Source organism: Convolutriloba macropyga, chromosome 12 (assembly GCF_964194025.1).
Source record: "Convolutriloba macropyga chromosome 12, txConMacr16.3, whole genome shotgun sequence".
NCBI classification, from domain to species: domain Eukaryota; kingdom Metazoa; phylum Xenacoelomorpha; order Acoela; family Convolutidae; genus Convolutriloba; species Convolutriloba macropyga.
Genome location: NC_134479.1, coordinates 44,202,945 through 44,223,490, shown reverse-complemented (window position 1 = coordinate 44,223,490; position 20,546 = coordinate 44,202,945).

The window sequence follows — 20,546 nt, the reverse complement described above, 5'->3', positions numbered from 1 at the left end:
GTTTGATTTGTAAACAAACTATGCCAGCGGTTGACGATTGTTCCTTCTTTGTTTTTTCTCATGACAGTAGCGGTACACAAAGACGTTTTGTAGCTGTCAGTGTAAACACTTGTTTTTAAACTTTAAAAAAATAGAGATATTAAGGAAGTAAAAAGTCTGCTTATGTCTTGCGCTTGAACTAACAGATTTAATTTATTTGGATAAAAACTTCCAGGAAAACATGTTGTACTAGCAAACTTCCAAGAGTCCTGCCAGGAAAACATATTGAATTTGTCAATATGAAAGTGTTTTTTTTTTCAGAACATACTTTTAGCCATCAAATGAGAGAACACTAGAGAGACGAACAAACAATTAAAACATCAACAAAACAACGAACAATGTTTTATTGTATTATTAGTAGTTTATCGAGGTTGAGCAAATGCAATTCAAAAGATTATAACTGTTTGAGGTTTTAGGAGACTAGTTTAGAGTTAGCGTTTTTTGGAGCAAGACAAGAACTGACAGGCGGCGTTTCAAGACTGTTGGTTGCCACGAGCCTACTACATTCGGGTGTTTTTATTAAACTTGCTGAAATTGTTGTAGATGTTATCGAGTTTTCTAAGTTCTTGGTTGTTGAATCTGGAGTTTCAGTAATATCTGGAATTTTCCAAAAATTTTCAATAAGTTCCAAATCCTGCCAATATTCTTCCTGATTTTCGTAGATAGGTACTTCTTGAACATCGTAATCATAGAGAATTCTTCTAATATCATCTCCCAGAACGTTTGAGTCAAATATAAATTCACGAGTACAGCCCGCAACGAATTCCAGAGTATATTGAGCTCCCTTAAGTGACGCTTTTTCAAATCCAAAAGACTGAATGAAATCAAAAGTAACAACAGGTAATGCCATGTGTTTCACAGTTTTCCAGTCTTTGCCTTGATACTCTTGCTGAACAATAACAATTTTTTCTTTTTTTTAAAGTCTCGTATGCAATTGTTCGACTGCTGGAAGAAGATTTTTCTTTTAGTATAATTGCAATGGGAAACATTTTAAGATTTCAGTGATATCTTCGTCTGTTTACACTCGTATAAGTGGCCTTGAATAAATTGATGAAGACTGTAAAATATACCAAAAAAAGACTGTTAGAAAAATCTAAGAAGAATATGGTAAATATAATGAGTTAATTACTGTTGAAGTAATCTGATTAGTTCTTATCAACAAGAATTATCAAAGCGCAAACCTATATCAATACAATTACCAACGATTGAGACAGAATATAAATATTTTACTTATAAATATTTTACTTATAAAGTATTGAATCTAAAGAATCTGGTTTAAGCGAAGAACTGAAAACTCATTTTGTGGGTGGTCTGCTACCGTAAATAGAAGTGTTTGTGTTCTACAAAGATTTAACTATATGGAAGAAAAGATATTTTCTTTAGTGTCTGCTGTTTTTATGCTACATGTACTCAGCTTATCTAAAACAAAGACCGATTTGAAAGTATCAGTGTAATCCCAGCCAGTTCTTATCTTTCCCGAAAGCTATATTAAGAATCAATATAGAACATTTTAGGTGGGTTGTTATTTTATTTACAATACCTTATGTTCAAACTGGTGCTATAAAACGGAAGTAATAGACAAATCCTTTTTTGTCGTGTTTGACTTTCTAATGAAAGAGAGTTTGTATAAAAATGTCACTGTTTTACGAATGAACGAGGACAAACATGAAAAATGTTGTAATTACTTTTAACGCTTTCAACTGCAACAGACAATTAGTTTTGTAATCTGTTCCTCTATGAATTAGATTGATTTAATTTTTTCATAGAGAAAATTAAAAGTGTCTATTTCTTAGCAGCAAGTGAATACTTTAGTCAAAAGGAAAACTTTGATTATGATAATGCTTTGAAACTTCGACCTTACGGAGGACTTATTAGAATAGATAACTCTTCTTTAGATTCATACCTAAACAACTCCAAAATTCTACGATTACACGCAACTTTGCATGACGCTGGTGGTTTCATCCAAGAGCTCTACACTGAAGGACCCGGCTACTCGTACATGCTTCCCTGGAAGCTTAATAGTTATTTCACTGGACATCTGACAGGAATTCTTTTTTGTTTGTATATTGAAGTTTTCCACTCAAAAATTTATCACTTGTTGGAATGTTAAGCAGTAAAACAGTTGTGTTAGACCTTGAAAGTTTCCGTCACAGGAAAGAAAAATTTATTGTTAAAGAGTTTGGTATATGTACTGAAGATTACGATTGTGTTTTGTTTTCACCACCATCAAAATTTTCCGATTTGACAAATCCGCAGAAAACTTCAATCAGTTGGTTATCTAAAAACTTACATGGCTTAGATTGGAACTCTGAAAACTATCTTTACATTTATCTAACACAAACTGTCAAAGCGTTCGCTTAAGAAACCCAAGAGCGGTTTACTACGCTAAAGGTTTCGAAAAGTCTCAGTTTTTATCGGAGTTGCTCGATTGTCCAGTAATCGATTTAAATACTCTGAAGTGTCCTAAAATATCTTACAGTTTTTTTAAAGTTAACTGTGGGAACCATAACTCAACACAACGTGGTATCTTGAACAATCATTGTGCACGGGAAAAAGCTTGTTTCTATTTTGACTGGTTGACTAATGAGAGAGGAATTGACGAAAGTGGAAGCACCCTTGTCAGCGAATTCGACTATTTGCGCCTTGATCACGAAGGAGGGGACACTGAACCTTTCAATTTGCAAAGGAGAAGCGATAAAAAGTGGTACTCAAATTCGTCAGAAAAAAGTTAGGGTGTTATTGACAGAGGAGGAAATTCGTTCGATTACACACTTGGTTTTTTACATCGAGCCTTTTATTCAGCGGAGAAAACAAAATGTCGGATTCTCAACGCAAAGTCTCGCCTCCGAAACTTCTATTGATATCGAAACATCCAACTGGTAAAGAAGTAGATCAAAATGACAAAATGCTGCCTGAAGAAATTCAGGAACTCGTGAACACGGACAAAGTCAAAAAAATTGTGTACTATGAAAAAACTACAAGATTACCAGCATGTTTCATGGTGCAAATGAATGAATTTTTGAGTGATTATAGTTGTTATGAACTGTTCTATGTAAAACATTAAAATGTACAATAATTTTTTTTACACATTTTCTTTTGTGATGGAACAAGTAACAGTTGATCAAGTTGTGCAAGAAACTCTTTTCGAAAAGCAAAGTAGTGGAAAATCTACTTGGAAATTTTGTAACCAGATAACGTTACCACGGTCGGAAGTTGTGTTTTTTGTTCAAATGTTTGTAATTTTGGTGCTAATAGTTCTTTGCATTGTGAAATTGACTGTGCTTAAACCAACTTGTGAGGAAACATCAGTTTGGATTTCGATTTTGTCGAGGTTAGTTGGATATATCTTACCAAATCCTCGATTATGAACAAAATTATCCCTACCAGTGACAGAATCTTTATGGCCGTGGTAGGTCCGTCGGGTTGTGCTAAAATGAATTTAATTTTCAGAATAACAACAGGAAACACCTTTTATCCAAAGTTTAAAAATGTTATTTTTCTTTACCACGAAATGCAACCAATATACTCACAAGTTGACCAGCATTCAAACATTGTTTTCAAAAAATTCACAAACTTGGAGTTTTTGCAAAATACTGAAAAGTGTTTGCTTATATTTGATGATTCTTGTGAGAAAATTTTTAATGACAAAGAGTTTGTCAAGCTGGCTACCGCAGGTCGGCACTAGAACATTAATGTCATTTATGTGAAACACAATCTTTACCAGCAAAGTAAATGGTCACGAACAATAGATTTGAATACAACTCATATCATTTTGTTCAAATCACCACGTGACGTTTAGCAAGTCGAGTTTCTCGGTAAGCAACTGAATCTTACTCATTTTTTTAAAAAAATGTTATGAAATAGCAACAAGAGAAACAATTGGACACTTATTGATTGACCTGGATCCAAAAACTTCGGACTGTCTACGATTTTGTTCAAACATTACAGAGCCTGGACCGTCGGTCTTCTACATACCTTCAGACAAAGCCGATATTACTCACATATCAAATGAACGAGAAAAAATTCTTTATACTGAAGCGAATGGTACTTTTATCTGATCCTGAGTTGAGGAAATTTCTCTGCACTTACGACAACAATATTGTATTGGTACTGTGTGAATGATTTACAACGTAGTCAGAGGACATGTAAAAGTTCAGATTAACGATTTGGAGCAATATGAAAACGTGATCGAGACTATTCTTCGAAAAAAAAAGGTTTCAGTTGAAAAAAAAGAGCCATACTACTCACAAAATTAGGTTTTGATTTAGTTCGGCTCATTATTAATTTTTGCTACCAGTATTTGAGTCAATCATAAAAGAGAAGAAAATGACAACCGCTGAGGAATTTATTTTAATTCCCAAAAAAGTTTATATGAAAACTCAGCCATACCAAACCCGGGTCTTAGAGAATCCTGACATTAAACACAAATCAGCACAGCTCTCTATTATAAATAGAATGCGACCAAAGGAACACATTGAAGCACAGATCAATGACAAACTGTCGGAACAAGACTCTGGTGTTAATGTTGATGAAAATTGGCTCAATCATTCAAATAGACGGGCAGATCAGGTCCTAAAAACATTATCATCTCTCTTGCCTAATTCAAAACACCTAAAGTGTGATTATATTGTAGATCTTATTAAAAAGTCTAATCGTGTGCTCATTGATGAAGACGAGAAGTTACTCATTGACAACAGTCCAACTGACATAAACGCATTCGCTTTCTTGTACAATTTACAGCAACCAACAAAAAAAATTGACAGTCCTGATTTTTTTGAATTATTAAAAGTGCTACAAATAAAGGAAGAACAAGTAATTAACAGCAATGCTAAAACTTCGATCAGGAAAAGTTCTCCAGAAACCGCAACAAAAAGAAAAAAAATCGTCAAGAAATCAGAGAAACAAAAACGTTCAAAGTTTCAAAAGCCCCCAAAACAAGACAACCAGGAGCAGCAACAGACCAGCAGAGCACTACTCACCGAAGACGAAAGCAGTAGTGACGAAAAAGAAGAGGAAGGTTTTGAAACTCCGTAAGAACCAAGTGTACAGAAGGAAAAACAATGGGAATCTTACGACGGGTGAAGAAAAATTGCTGCAGTCAATGTACACAAAAGGACCAGCTGCGTTTGGAAGCCTTGAAAATTTACAAAAAAACACAAAATTACAACTTCGCAAAGTGAAACAGTTTCTAGAGACCAAGAATGCTCACACAAAATATAAAGACTTTCGAAAAAGTTTTGCACGTTTGAAAGTTATTGCATATGACCTTGATGAAATTTGGTCTCTTGACTTGGCACACGTGGACAAACTGTCAAAACAAAACGCAGGTATTAAGTACTTATTGATTGCTGTTGACTGTCTTTCACGCTATCTACGTGTCGAACCACTCAAATCAAAATATGCAACAACAACAGCTGAAGCCTTCAAACGTATGATTAAGCATAAACAGCCGAAAAAAGTTTGGGTGGATGCTGGAACAGAGTTTAAGGGAAACCTCAAAACACTTTGACAGAGGAGAAACATTAAAATTTATCAAACTTTCAGCGAAGAGAAGTCTGCGTTTGCAGAAAGGAACATCCGCTCTTTAATGAATAATATTTACAAGTATCTGGAAGAAAAATGGAGATATTCATACATTTCTCAGTTGAAAAATTTTGTGCAAACAATAAACTCACGCATCAACCGTAACAAAAATAGCTCCGAACAAAGTAATCAAAAAAGACGTTCCTTATCTGTTATCATTAAATGCAATTGCATCCGAGAAATTAGTTAGTCGACCCAAATTTCGAATTGGTGATTTTGTTAGAATATCAAAAATTGATTCACCTTTCCGAAAAGGTTATAAACAGACATTTACCGACGAAGTGCTTGAAGTTTACGATATTCCAACGATAAACCCTCCAACATACAGCCTAATTGATTCGAATCAGAAACCAATCAGTGGTAAGTTCTATCAATTGGAACTAGTGAAAGTTGCTGACAACAGCGAAGCGTTCACAAAAGCATGAATGAGTCTACCATACATTTAGTTTCATCAGCTTCCATGGACATTTTTCCAGAGAACACTTTGGCTAACTTCAAAAACTTTTTCAATGAAGAAATCAGCCTGCAAGGTGATTGGAGAGTAGCTTTGAGTGAAACTATCTTCCCATCCAGAATCAACCAGGTTAATAACACTCGAATCATAAAGTACTCCTCTGAAGGTAACAAAAACCATCAGAGAAGTATTCCATCTGGTGCTGTTTCAAAACCATACAAAGGGGAGACAGTCTTGATCAATACTGGAAGCTATGAGAACTTGGAACACCTGATAAAAGCCATCAAGACAGCTACTGGTCTAACTAAATTCAGTCATCAGTACAATAAAACCACAGGCGTTTTGGTTTTGTTTTTTGGCAAAAATGAAGGAATTACATTTCCTGACGAAGAAATACCAAGCATTCTGGGCTTTGAAGGAATCAAAGATGGGTCAGGTACTCATATTGGTTATAAAATGATAGATTCTTTTGACAATTTAGCACTGGGTGACGGAGAAGCAAGAACTTTTGTTGCTGATTACCCTTTTGGTCTGCTTGCAGGAAAACAATTGATATTTGTATACAGCAACATAATTAAGTATCAACACATTGGTGACACAAAAGCTCCGCTGATTCGTATCATTGATTCAAAACAACGTCTGAAAAACGGTAGCCTTTGTGAAATTGAACCTACGCATAGAATAGTTTTTAGCAATTTGGAATATAAGAAACTGTTGTCAAACAATTTTCAGTGTACTGAGGTTCAGTTGAGAACCGAAACTGGCAAATTTGTTCCATTTACGGGAACAGGAAAAATTATTCTGACTTTAAACTTTAAAAAATTTTTTTAAATGGAAGCTTACTATCAACAACAATCAGTTTCACCATAGTTTGCAGGACACTATAGTCAACGAGGCAGTGGGTTCGGGGCTTTAGCGGCTGGAATTGGTAGGGCGGCCATACCGATATCTAAAAAGTTTTTGTGGCCTGTTGCTAAAAAGATTGGAGGAGAACTGTTTGTACAGGCGACACCAAAGATTGTTGACGTTGTAGCCAAAAAGAAGAGACCTAAAGAAGCACTCAAATCAACTGTTCAGAAAACGGTAAAGAAACAAGTCGGTGGCTCAAGAGCCCGAATTGGAGGTGTTCGTGGTGGAAATGTTTATAAAAAACAGAAACAGAGCGGTCCTGTCAAATCCCGAAAAATCATTCAGAGAAAACAACCGTTACTGAGAAGTCGGTCAGATTTCTTTTCCAAAGTGAAAAATGAATACTAATTTATTGCCAACAGAGGCAACACACAACTCTAGACTTGTTTGAAAAGCAGCCTCTCCTGATCACCTTTGACAATGCTTTTACCCAAAAAGTTGGTCCATCATACTCACCCGATGGTCCAATGCTGGAATTCGAAGTTGTTGGCGACAGGAACAACTTTATTGATTTGCAAAAGTTTCTACTTGAAATAAAATGCAAAATCACGAGAACCAATGACGCCGATTTGAGAACTGGTACTGATGCCACAAACACAGATTCGCCGTATTTTAGCAATAACGCATTGTACTCTCTGTTTTCGGAGTGTACAGTTTCGGCAAATGGCGTTAAATTGTCAAATACAAACGGCAACTACGCACACAAGGCTTTCATAGAAACAGAATTCTCATCCGGAACAACAGCAAAGAGCACTTGGTTAGTTTGTCAAGGCTATTATTATTATGAAGACGAACCCGCCAAAATTTATGGAGCCGACAACAGAGCTACTGATGTTGCTGCGCGAAAAGCTTTAGTTGCTGAGTCTCTGGAATGTTCTCTACTTGGAAAACCGGCCAGTGATATATTGACCTGTGACAAACATCTTCTTAGTGGTGTTACACTACGCATCTCCTTCAGAAGGTCTCCAAACAATTTTACTGTCATATCCGAATCTATTAAACATTACAGAGTAAAAATTGTTGAAGCAAATCTGTACGTGCGCAAAATGACCGTGGCTGATCAATTGTTGTCTGCGATAGAAAAAACTTTGCTAAAAACACCAGCTGCCTATCGGTACACGGAGGTGTTGCCCAGAACTTTTCTTGCCACTGCTGGCATCCGCAGTTGGAGTCAAGAAGACATCTTCTCCAAAGAACCAGTTCAAAGAATGATTATAGCAATGTCAACCAATCAGTCATATTTAGGAACTAACAGAACGAATCCTTTCCATTACCAGAAATTTCATTTTGAATGAAATAGTAATTTATCGAAATGGACTACCGGTTGTTGGAAAACCAATTTCAACAACCTCAGATCAACGAGTCTACTTCAACACGCTTGAAGCTTTAGGTTTCCTTGATAAAGGTGGTCATGGCATTCCCCTAGCCGATTATCCAAATGACTTTATTCTGGCCTTCGACCTTACTTCAACACAGGAGGCTTCACACGATTTTTTTAATCTTGAATTAACAAATTGTTCAATTTCAGTGGAGCTCACTTTTGGAACACCTTTGGGTGACAACGTTGAAATTTTATTCCTAGGCGAACGGAGTTCAAATTTTTACGGCAACTCTGAACGAAAAGTTACCAAAAACTCGGTTATTACATATCCTGTTGATGGATAATTTTGAGATAACTTATCTAGTAAATAAAAGTTTTCATCTGAAGCACAAGTTTTGTGGAGTTTTTGCAGCTGACAACTTTCCAAGACTGCCAGATAATTGCTTTGCTGACGTCAATGCCTCAATATCAACATCATCGGGTAGTCATTGGCTACTGATTTGTAATTATAAAAAACAATGTACTTTGCTCATCCACTTGGGCAAGCACTGGATTGCTACCATTTTGTATACACTCGACTGCTGCAGTTCTACTTCGAAGAAGAAGTCGCTCAGTGTCTCAGATTGCAGCCAATTCAGAGCCCAAACTCCAAACTGTGTGGACTCTTTTGTATTTATATTGCTCATATTATTTTCACAGATAGCTATCCCTTTGTACACCACATGAATGATGATGATTTACTACGATTTGCTAAGCATATGATGTAGGACAAATCAATCATTTTAATTTTGTTTTGCATCAACTGTTTTCATAAATTCGTAACTTTTCCCCTTGAGGCTAGATCGCTCATTTTTAATGAAACATGTGAGATTAATTTTTTAATTCAAATCAAAAGTTAATTTTTACATTCTCATTATCAACATTCAGGGAGCCATATCCACTAATAATAATATCTATAACTTTTGAAAATTCTGCATAAGAATAGTTCTGATAAATACTTAAAAATCGGTTAAAAGTACAAGTTGGTATGAAATCAGTTTGAACTTTAACATTCTCTTTGACAGTCTCCAGTTCCAAGATATTTGGAAGCTTTCTTTTGGAGCTATATAAATCTAGCTGATGTTGGTGATTGTAAATGACTGCTTGCTGCAACTTCTCAAAAATTTCACCGTGAAAAGTGATGTTGACAGATTCTGTTTTGTGGAGTAGAAATCTGAAACAAGTATGTGTATTGTGGAGTAGAAGTATGTGTATAGGCAAGGTATAGAATAGGGTTTTGAAGACTTTTTTTTGAAAGCCTCTGTTACTTGATCCAATGCTGCAATAACATGATAATGTTGTTCTTTTATTCTACAAAAGCTGTTGTTCTAATGCAAACTGTAAGCAAAACTGTTGTTGATTTCTTTAGTATCAAATATTGGCTCACTTCTGCAGATAAAATAGTGAAATTTCTTTTGAAACAGTCGAAAGAATTCAGGTGTTCGTTCAAACATTGCCTCAACCATTTTCAATACTGTGTGTCACTCTCAGAAATTTTCTTCGCTTTCTTCTTTGATCGACCAACAACCTGAGTTGAATTAACGCTATTCGTCTCCGATGAGAACGCAAACTGATAACGTCATTTCCTCCCGTTATCTTATTGTGTTCTTTTTCGATAGGTTGTTCTGATTGTCCGGTCCTTAGTTTTTCACAGAGTGAATTGTAGCTTTGAGATAATTGTTCAAACTCAGCTAAAGATTCTCTGTTATTCTCTGTTATTCTCTGGTTGAACTTGAAACCACCACTGTTACAATTGTTTCTGTTGTCTTGGGTTTGATCATGGAAGTTATCTTTTTTTTTAAAAGTTTTACCGTTATGTATGTTCCAGTAGAGTCATAAGTTTTCACACAAGCAACTACATAACGTTTCTCTGTACAAGTAATATCGTGAGAAATGTCAAAGAAGGAACAATTGTCAACCCCTGGCATAGTTTGTTTACAAATCAAACTCAAACTCAAACTGAAACTCAAACAAATTCTTATAAGTTTGCTCTATTGCTATACAAGTACTGTGTTAAACTGTAATAACAAAACCACCCAATGCAGACAGTTGAACATCTAAACTTATTCAAAAGTAAATCATTGACACTCTCGGTCGATCGGTCTCCCAATCACAATGGAATACGACAACTACTCGTGTATAATGACCTTCGGCAGTGACTATAGTAGGTAGTCATAGTATACATTGTATTCTAAAAATAGATCGATGACACAGAGAGTTCTAACAACAGCACATGCATAGCAACAACCACTCACCTCCTTGCCTATTACTATATTTTGTTCTCATGCATCATCAAATAAAGGGTTATAAGAGTATTTGAGAGGACTGACTGATCGAAACAGACATAGAGAATACTACAAACAGTCAACAACCTATTGATGACAGTTTTTGGTTATGAAACATTTGATATAATCTTAGTACCAGGTAAAATGATGTCCACAAAAAATTAACATTAACACCTGCAACCCAGCGCAAATTGTGTTTCACACAATTTAATACTTCAAAATTTTTGAATTTTCCCAAAATTTTTCAGAATTTTTTTCAATGATTAGGCCCACCAGGTGAGATGAGGTCAACAAAAAATCGCCTTTGAGACCTGAAACCCAGCGCAAAATTCATTTCACACAATTTTAGTACTTCAAAATTTTTGAATCTTCCCAAAATTTTTCAAAGTTTTTTTTTTCGATGATTAGGCCCACCAGGTGAGATGAGGTCAACAAAAAATCGTATTTCAGACCTGAAACCCAGCGCAAAATACAATTCATGCAATTTTAACACTTTGAATTTTTCATTTTTTTTCAATTTTTTTTTCAAAAAAATTTTATTTACTGATGAGGCTCACCTGGGCTGATTACAAAATGACAACCACTGGAACAACAGTGCTTTTTCCCGACTAAAATATAAAACAAACCAAACCTACCAAAAAACGTCAAAAAATCAGAAATTTGCCAAAAATGTGTCTTACTGGGCACGCAACGGGGGGGGGGGGACATTTGGGTGTTACTGTGTTCGCAACGGGGGGTTTGGGGACACGAAAAAATTTTTCGAAAAGGCGATAGTTTTTGGCGTTTTCCACCGCTCTTGCCAAAACGCCAAAAGCTATCAACTTTTCGAAAAAAAATTTTTCGTGTCCCCCCCCCCCCCCCGTTGCGAACACAGTAACACCCAAATGTCCCCCCCCGTTGCGCGCCCAGTAAGACACCTTACTACTTGTGTCTGAGGCATAGGATCCCGAATGGAAATCGTCATAACAGCCATCAGGAGTAACGAAAGCATTCTGCGGTATCATCGAGTCTGCAAATGTCATCTGCTGGTATCCAGTCTCCAGAAGATTTTGGCCCCATTGAATTGATTGATCATGGGTAAAGGGAAAACGTCTTTTCCTGTGACCTTGTTAATTTTTCCATACTCTGTTGATTTGATTTTTTTGCTACAAGTACCATATGTGCAATGTGGGAGCGCTTAGATTTTTGTATAATAAACGAAAAGAGCATATTTTTGACGTCCTGCTCACAACACAACTGATATCCTCCCTCAGGGTAGTCGGTAGGGGTAAGTATAATTGTGTAAGCGTCTCCAGTGTAAGATGGTACTTCGTTAGTTGTATTTGGCCTAATCCTGCATTGTGGTAAAAAAAATTCCGGGCAAATTTTTTAGGCAAATTTGTTTTGATCGAGACTCAGATTTTTTTATATTTTAAATCGCTAAGGTCAAAGGTACATATAAGTCCGGGGTAAAAGAAATTCATTTTGGACGACCATGGCTGGTCCAAGCACACGATATACGTTTAATTCTTTTATGGTGCAGAAGGGGTAGTTGGTAGTTGGTTTCAGCTAGATGTGTGTCGAGGAACTCAGACAGCAACATCAGCGGAATACAGCTTTGTAAGCATTTTCTGATATAATTTTCGCATTAATTCCTGTATCTAGTGACGCTCTCTTTTCATTTTTTGTGTCAACATGTCAGAAATTGCCAATGGCCTTTTCGATGCCTGCTTTGTTAAAAGCTTAACGCCATTGAGCTCTCTCCAATATCCACTTTACAACCAACTGAGTTTCAACGTTCCCATAGCGTTGTCATGATGGAGTTGTGATTCACTTACTGCAAAGACTTGAAAATGTTGACAAGTGTTAACAATGTAGGAGCACAAAGTTCTTTGGAATGGTGTCAGTCCTGTACAAACTAGGCTCTCTGTATCTAAAACTTTTTGTTATTTACATGTGCCGCTCCTGTTGTTCCAACAATTCGTTGCAACTCGCGGTTTGGTTATTCATCAGTTAACAGAGTTAAATGCCTACATTCATGGACAGAACTTGCATTTGACTTTTGCTTCCACTTTCATCGTCATTATCTTGCGTCCGCCATGCATGTCTTGTCCGCCTTCGTCTCTATTGAGAATTCTTAACGTTTGGAATTGTTTCATAGGCTTTCATAGGCTTTGGTTGTTTAGGTGATGCATTGAAAAAACCCCTGAATTCTGAGAAAAGTGAAATATGTCGCATTGTCAGAAAATCCAAAAGTGAATGCACCATTGTTTGCCTCATGCCTTCATTCTGCGTTCAAATAAGCGTTACATGCTTCGGCCAGAATTTAGCTTCTTCTCCAGAGCTCGTGTTTGCTGTCCCCCTCATTTTGCGGGAGGTTCATGAACACTGTTCGGGTACACCTCGCATTGGGAATCTCAATAATTTGGTTGTTGAGATCGCTGCAACCTCATTCGTTTGTTGGTGCGGGTCGGAATTGCACGTGATTGAAATTCTGATTTGAAAAGTTTTTGCCTCAAAATGACATATCCGTCCTCAATGTTTTTGCAGTTTTTGCACTGTTAAAGCGAGGGAATTAGGGATTGAGCAGTCACCAGGACCAGGAGTTTCTGGGCGTTGTCTTTGTTGCCGCTTGCGTTATACTTTGCCATTCGCAATCGAGTTGTGTTAATGCTCTGTGGTATTGTTCGTTTTAATATGAAAAAAATTCTTTGAAACCCCCTTGTCACTCATGCTGTTTAAATTGGCAAATTGAGTGGACAAGAATTACAAATAGATAATCTTTTTAAGATCAACTATTAATATAAAAGTTTTTAAGATTGATTAATGAAGAGTCTCAAAGTTATTAATCGATACCCGTTAGTGTCGTTCTGATGTGAACTAAATTCATAATGACTGATTTTCCGTCCCTTTTCTTCAAACCCGCAATTAATTTTTTTTGAAAAGTTTTTTCAAAACTGGCTGATGATTGACTGACATGAGACCTGCTCGCCTTTTTCGTTTCATACCTGGGTGATCTTTTTTATTTTAGCACGTCTTGTTTTTACTGTCCGCTCGTTGGCTATTTAGATTAGAAATTCTGAAGAGGGGTTTCTTGTTTGATCAACTGGAGGAGCGGCGTTTGTTTAAGCATATTACTTTAAACAACTGGAGAATTTTCTTCGCAAGACCTTTTTCTCGAGTTACAAATAAAAATTATAAAGGGCGCTTCTTCAAATTTTTTAACAGAAAGGCAAAACTCTGCATTTTACAGTAATAGGTCATTTCAATTCCTAAATGCCTAGTCTCATTTTGCATCTAGTGGAAAAACAGAAAACAGTTTTCGAAATCGGTAGATTCATGTCTGAAAAGTGTACCAAGCTTCCAATCGAGCCAAATTGTACTAAAATATCAATAAATAGCCTTAATAACTACTAAATGATAAAAAAAATAGTATGCTCAAGCATCGAAAGATGTATTGCCCCTGAGGTACTTCACGGTTGCTGCAAACAGTTTCATGGTGATTGCAGACCACTTTTTTCTTTGGTTCGATTTCCCATACTACACAGATCAGTCTCCATTGAGCAGGCAACCCTATCCTCATAGTGTATTCCTTCTGTGTCTCCAAAAAAGCGCATTATTTGAGAATGTTAGAACACTCGTTTGGTGAACTCAGCATTCTGCCTCTTTCTAATTTATTTTGCTGTCTTTCTGAATTAAAGCAAAGCCCTAATTTTACAAATAAGTATTGTAAAGTTACCACAGAGCTTATTACGAACTAATATAAAGCCAGAAAAAATCAGACGTAATCCGGAGTGTCGTCTAACTATTTTCCAATACTCTTTTCGATCTCTGAGTCTACCCCGTTCCTAAACAATAATCCCGAACACTAGCCGTGTTCATACTAGCTTATCTGTTCCGATCGTGAAATAAAAATGGGCAAGGGAAAAGGCAGCAGTGGTCCAATTAGCTTAACCGTATTCTGAGTAGATGCCACACCCTAACTATAAGAAGATTTGCTGGATTGACCTTAACTTGAGCGAAATACGGATTTGGGTTTTTACTGCTTCAAAATGAGGAATCCATCATCGATGCTGTCTAAGTGTTTGCACTGGAAAGGCTGGGAAGTTAGGGATTGAGCAGCGACCACAACTTTTGTCCGCTGTTGCTGCCGATAATATAGTTGCTACTGTTGTTGTTGTTGTTGTTGTTTGCTTTAGACTTTTCTACTTGTTTATCGAGTTGTGTTTAAGCGCTGTGGTATTGTTAGCTTCTTTGTTCGTTAAAAAAGTTTTATTAATATTTTTTTTGAAACCCGTCGTCAGTAATGTTTTTCATAATAGCAAAAGAGCAGAGAAAAAATAACAAATAAACGATTTTTTTCAGATCAGTGTATAACTATAGAAATTTTGTTCTTGTTCATTGAAGGGTTTCTAATTTAGGTCTCAATTCCTTTTTTCGGTTCCGAAGTAAACTAGATTCATGGAGAAGGATTTCGGTTTTTGTGTTTCTCAAAGACTTTGACAATGTTTTTTATCTCAAAGTTTTTTTTTCAGATTTTACTGACAAAATGAGGGCCTTGATAGAGTTCTTTTTTCCCATCCAGGTATTCTGTTTTAGTTTGCTGTTATTCGCCCAGGTAGAATTTGAACATCTCAGGAGTGGTAAATTGATTAACGAACTGGAGAATGGTTAGATTCACAAGCTTATTTTCTTGAGTAACAGGGACAGTTATATAGAACGCTTTCAAAATTTTTCAAACTCGAATCAATAGCTCTTGTAGTTGAATGTAAAAGCTTGTACATTGTAGGAATAAGCAACTTTTTGTTCCAGAACCCCTAGTTTCGGCTATGAAACAACGGTAAGAAGGAAGGAAGTTTATAAAAAATATGGTTTTTATGTCTCGAAAATATGTCAAGCTTGCAATACAACCAAGATATATTTAGAAACAATTATATAGCCTTAGGAGCTACTAAGTTGTGATGATAAGACGCTCGTTATTTATCAGTGCACTAACCAACCAAACGATTATCAACCATTTGAAAAACAAACGCAAGATCTTTTGCCCAGCAGGTGTTTCAGGCTTATAGCAGACCGTTTCAGGGTTACCTCAAATCAATATTTCTCCTTGGTTCACTTTTCTATATTACATTGATTGTTGCTACCTGCCATCCTCATTGAGCAGGGAATCTTACCCTCAGAATCGCTTCCTTTTCTGTGTCCAAACGAGCGCTGCAAATGACAATCTTTGAACAATCTTCTTCGATGTGCAAAGCCCAAGACGTCTTTACATAAATTTTAATTGATTGATATCTTCCAAGCCACTATATTTCTAAATTGCTATCCTGTAGTCTGATTTAATTCTAAATTTTGACTATAGCTTAGAAATTAAAGATTGCAAAGCTACAAAGAGCTTGTTCCTAGAAAAATTAAAGCTAGAATCAATCGAGGTGCATTCTGGTAAATGTCTTCTAACTATTTTATAATACTCTATTATATCTCTGAGTGAACTTCGACTCTATCCAATAATCCTCAGACTAAAGCAAAACGGAAAATGAGGAAAGGTGCTTCACACTGAAAAAAAACGAAGATTGTACAAAAAGCTAGTTAGTTTATATTTAGAAATTGGCATAAGGAACTATTCTACTAGCTTATCTATTCAGATCGTGAAATAAAGGAGGGCAATGGTTTAATTTTTTAAGTAGAATCAGTAAAAACTTCAGATTGTCCAATTAGCTAAGCTGTATTTTGAGTTGATGTCACAGCCTAACTATAAAGAGCTTTGCTTAATTGACCTTGTACTTGAGCGAAGTACTGATCTGGGATTCTACTGCTTCAAAATGAGGAATCCATCATCGATGTTGTCTAAGTTTTTGCACTGGAAAGGCAAGGTAGTTAGTGTTTGAGCAGCGACCACAACTTTTGTCCGCTAATGTTGCCGTTAATATTGTTGTTGTTGTTGTTGTTGTTGTTATTGTTGTTGTTGTTTGCTTTGGAATTTTCTATTTGTATATCGAGTTTTATTTAAACACTGTGGTTTTGTTAGTTTTTTTGGTTCGTTCAAAAAGTATTATTAATTTTATTTTCCCTTGAAACCCCATCGTCAGTTATGTTTTTTATATTAGCAAAAGAGCAGACACAAATACCAAATAAACACATTTTTCATATCAGTTTTTAACTATAGAAATTTTATTGTTGTTCATTGAAAGGTTTCTAAGTTAGTTCTCAACTCCTTGTTTTGCGGTACTGAAGTAAACTAAATTCATAGAGACGGATTTCGGATTTTTTTGTTTCTCAAACACTCAGACAATGTTATTTAACCGAAAGTTTTTTTTTCAGGATTAACTGACGATATGTGGGCCTTGACCGAGTTCTTCTTTTCCTATTGAAGTATTCTGTTTTAGGTGGCTGGTGGTCACCCAGGTAGAATTTGAACATCTTAGGAGTGGTTAATTGTTCAAAGAACTGGAGAAGAGTTAAACTCACGAGCCTATTTTCTTGAGTAACAGAGAAGGTTATATAGTACGCTTCCGCGATTTTTTAAACTCAAATCAAAAGCTTGTGTAGTTAAATGTAAACGCTTGTATGCTTTAGAAATAAGCAAGTTTAACTCCGAGCTCCCTAATTTCTGCTATGAATCAACGGTAAGAAGGAAGTAGTTTATAAAAAATATGGCTTTATGTCTCGAAACTATGTCAAGCTTGCAATACAACCGAAATATAATTAGAGACAATTATATAGCCTTAGGAGCTACTAAGTTGCGATAATAAGAAGCTCGTTGTTTATCACTGCATTAGCCAACCAAACAATTATCAACCATTTGAAAAACAAACGCAAGATCCTTTGCCCAGCAGGTGTTTCATGTTTATGGCAGACCGTTTCAGGATTACCTCAAATCAATATTTCTCCTTGGTTCATTTTTCTATATTACATTGATTGTTGCTACCTGCCATCCTCATTGAGAAGGAAATCCTACCCTCAGAATCGCTTCCTATTCTGTGTCCAAACGAGCGCTGCAAATGACAATCTTTGAACAATGCCCTTTGATGTGCAAAGCCCAAGACGTCTTTACATAAACTTTTAATTGATTGATATCTTCCAAGTCACTAAAATTCTAAATTGCTATCCTGTAGTCTGATTTAATGCTAAATTTTGACTATAGCTTAGAAATTAAAGATTGCAAAGCTACAAAGAGCTTGTTCCTAGAAAAATTAAAGCTAGAATCAATCGAGGTGCATTCTGGTAAATGTCTTCTAATTATTTTATAATACTCTATTATATCTCTGAGTGAACTTCGACTCTGTCCAATAATCCTAAGACTAAAGCAAAACGGAAACTGAGGAAAGGTGCTTCGCACTGAAAAAAAACGAAGATTGTAAAAAACTATTTAGTTTATATTTAGAAATTGGCATAAGGAATTATTCTACTAGCTTATCTATTCAGATCGTGAAATAAAGGAAGGCAATGGTTTAATTTGTTCAGTAGAATCAGTAGAAACTTCAGATTGTCCAATTAGCTAAGCTGTATTTTGAGTTGATGTCACAGCCTAACTATAAAGAGTTTTGCTTAATTGACCTTGTACTTGAGCGAAGTACTGATCTGGGATTCTACTGCTTTAAAATGAGGAATCCATCATCGATGCTGTCTAAGTTTTTGCACTGGAAAGGCAAGGGAGTTAGTGTTTGAGCAGCGACCACAACTTTTGTCCGCTAATGTTGCCGTTAATATTGTTGTTGTTTTTGTTGTTGTTGTTGTTGTTGTTGTTGTTGTTGTTTGCTTTGGAATTTTCTATTTGTATATCGAGTTGTGTTTAAACACTGTGGTTTTGTTAGTTTTTTGGTTCGTTGAAAAAGTATTATTAATTTTTTTCCTTCGAAACCCCGTCGTCAGTTATGTTTTTTATACTAGCAAATGAGCAGACAAAAATACCAAATAAACGCATTTTTTCAGATCAGTTTTTAACTATACAAATTTTATTGTTGTTCATTGAAAGGTTTCTCAGTTAGGTCTCAACTCCTAGTTTTACGGTACTGAAGTAAACTAAATTCATAGAGACGGATTCGGATTTTTTATTTCTCAAACACTCAGACAATGTTATTTAACCCAAAGTTTTTTTCAGGATTTACTGACGATATGTGGGCCTTGATCGAGTTCTTCTTTTCCCATCGACGTATTCTGTTTTAGTTGGCTGTTGGTCACCCAGGTAGAATTTGAACATCTGAGGAGTGGTTAACTGTTCAAAGAACTGGAGAAGAGTTAAACTCACGAGCCTATTTTCTTGAGTAACAGAGAAGGTTATATAGTACGCTTCCACGATTTTTTAAACTCAAATCAAAAGCTCGTGTAGTTAAATGTAAACGCTTGTATGCTTTAGAAATAAGCAAGTTTAACTCCGAGCTCCCTAGTTTCTGCTATGAATCAACGGTAAGAAGGAAGTAGTTTATAAAAAATATGGCTTTATGTCTCGAAACTATGTCAAGCTTGCAATACAACCGAAATATAATTAGAGACAATTATATAGCCTTAGGAGTTACTCAGTTGCAATAATAAGAAGCTGGTTGTTTATCACTGCATTAACCAACCAAACGATTATCAACCATTTGAAAAACAAACGCAAGATCCTTTGCCCAGCAGGTGTTTCAGGCTTATGGCAGACCGTTTCAGGGTTACCTCAAATCAATATTTCTCCTTGGTTCGCTTTTCTATATTACATTGATTGTTGCTACCTGCCATCCTCATTGAGCAGGGAATCTTACCCTCAGAATCGATTCCTATTCTGCGTCCAAACGAGCGCTGCAATTGATAATCTTAGAAAGTTCGTCTCATGAGATCGGCCATCGGCCTCTTTGATGTACAAAACCCAAGACACTTTTAATTAACCGTTATTTGATTGATAGCTTTCAAGCCACTATATTTCTAAATTAGCTATGCTGTATTCTGATTTAATACTAAATTTTGACACTATGAAACTATAACTAAGAAATTAAAGATAGCAAAGTTACCATAGAGCTTATTCCTAGCAAAGTTAAAGCTCGAATCAATCGAGGCGCATTCTGTTAGATATCTTCTTACCATTTTCTAATACTCTATTCGATCTCTGAGTCAACCCCGGCTCTATCTAATAATCCTAAGACTAAAGAAAAACGGAAACTGAAGAAAAGTACTTCACACTGAAAAAAGAAACTGAAAATAAAAATGAAAAAAGCTAGTTTATTTTGATTTAGAAAATGGGATAAGGCACGAAGCCCGAAAAACAGTCGTAGTCGTTTTTATACTAGCTTATCTATTCAAATCTTGAGATAATTGTGTCCAACGGTTCGCTTTAAGCTGTATAAAAACTTGAAGGGCCTGAACGTGGCCTGACTCTAAGCATTTCTGTTTACCCGTATCTCCTAATTGAGGTCCGAAAGTTTCGTTCTGGGACCCAACGTTTTTTAAAGTTTTCGGATTTTAAGTGAAACGGCTGTCGATCAGCCGTGAAACCAAATAGCAGACAATTAAGCAAATATAACTACTCAATCAAAATTCAAGATAATTAACCTCGCGCTGTGTATTACGTGGAGAAAATTAGCGTCCCTTAGTTTTAAAATAAACATGGCGATAGCTACTATCTAGTTTGATCATGCCTTAGGAGCCCGTGGGAATCGATATATTTCTATCAAATGGGAGAAATGATTACAACTGAATTTAATTATATGTCATAACTTCAAATAACACTATTCAGAGGTGTGTCATTTTTACTTGGTCCGGATGAAATCTGTCGGCCAATTGGCACGTCTTCTATTCCGTGTGTCGTCTAATACCCCTACCAAGGGTAGTTACATTTTCGCTTAGTTATGGAGTTTACGTGAAAAAGCTAAACATGGATTCAATTCGAAAAATCTAGCTACAATCATATTGTCTTTGTCTGATCTAATTTGTATATTTAGTACTGTTTGTTGGTTTCTTTATCATTATT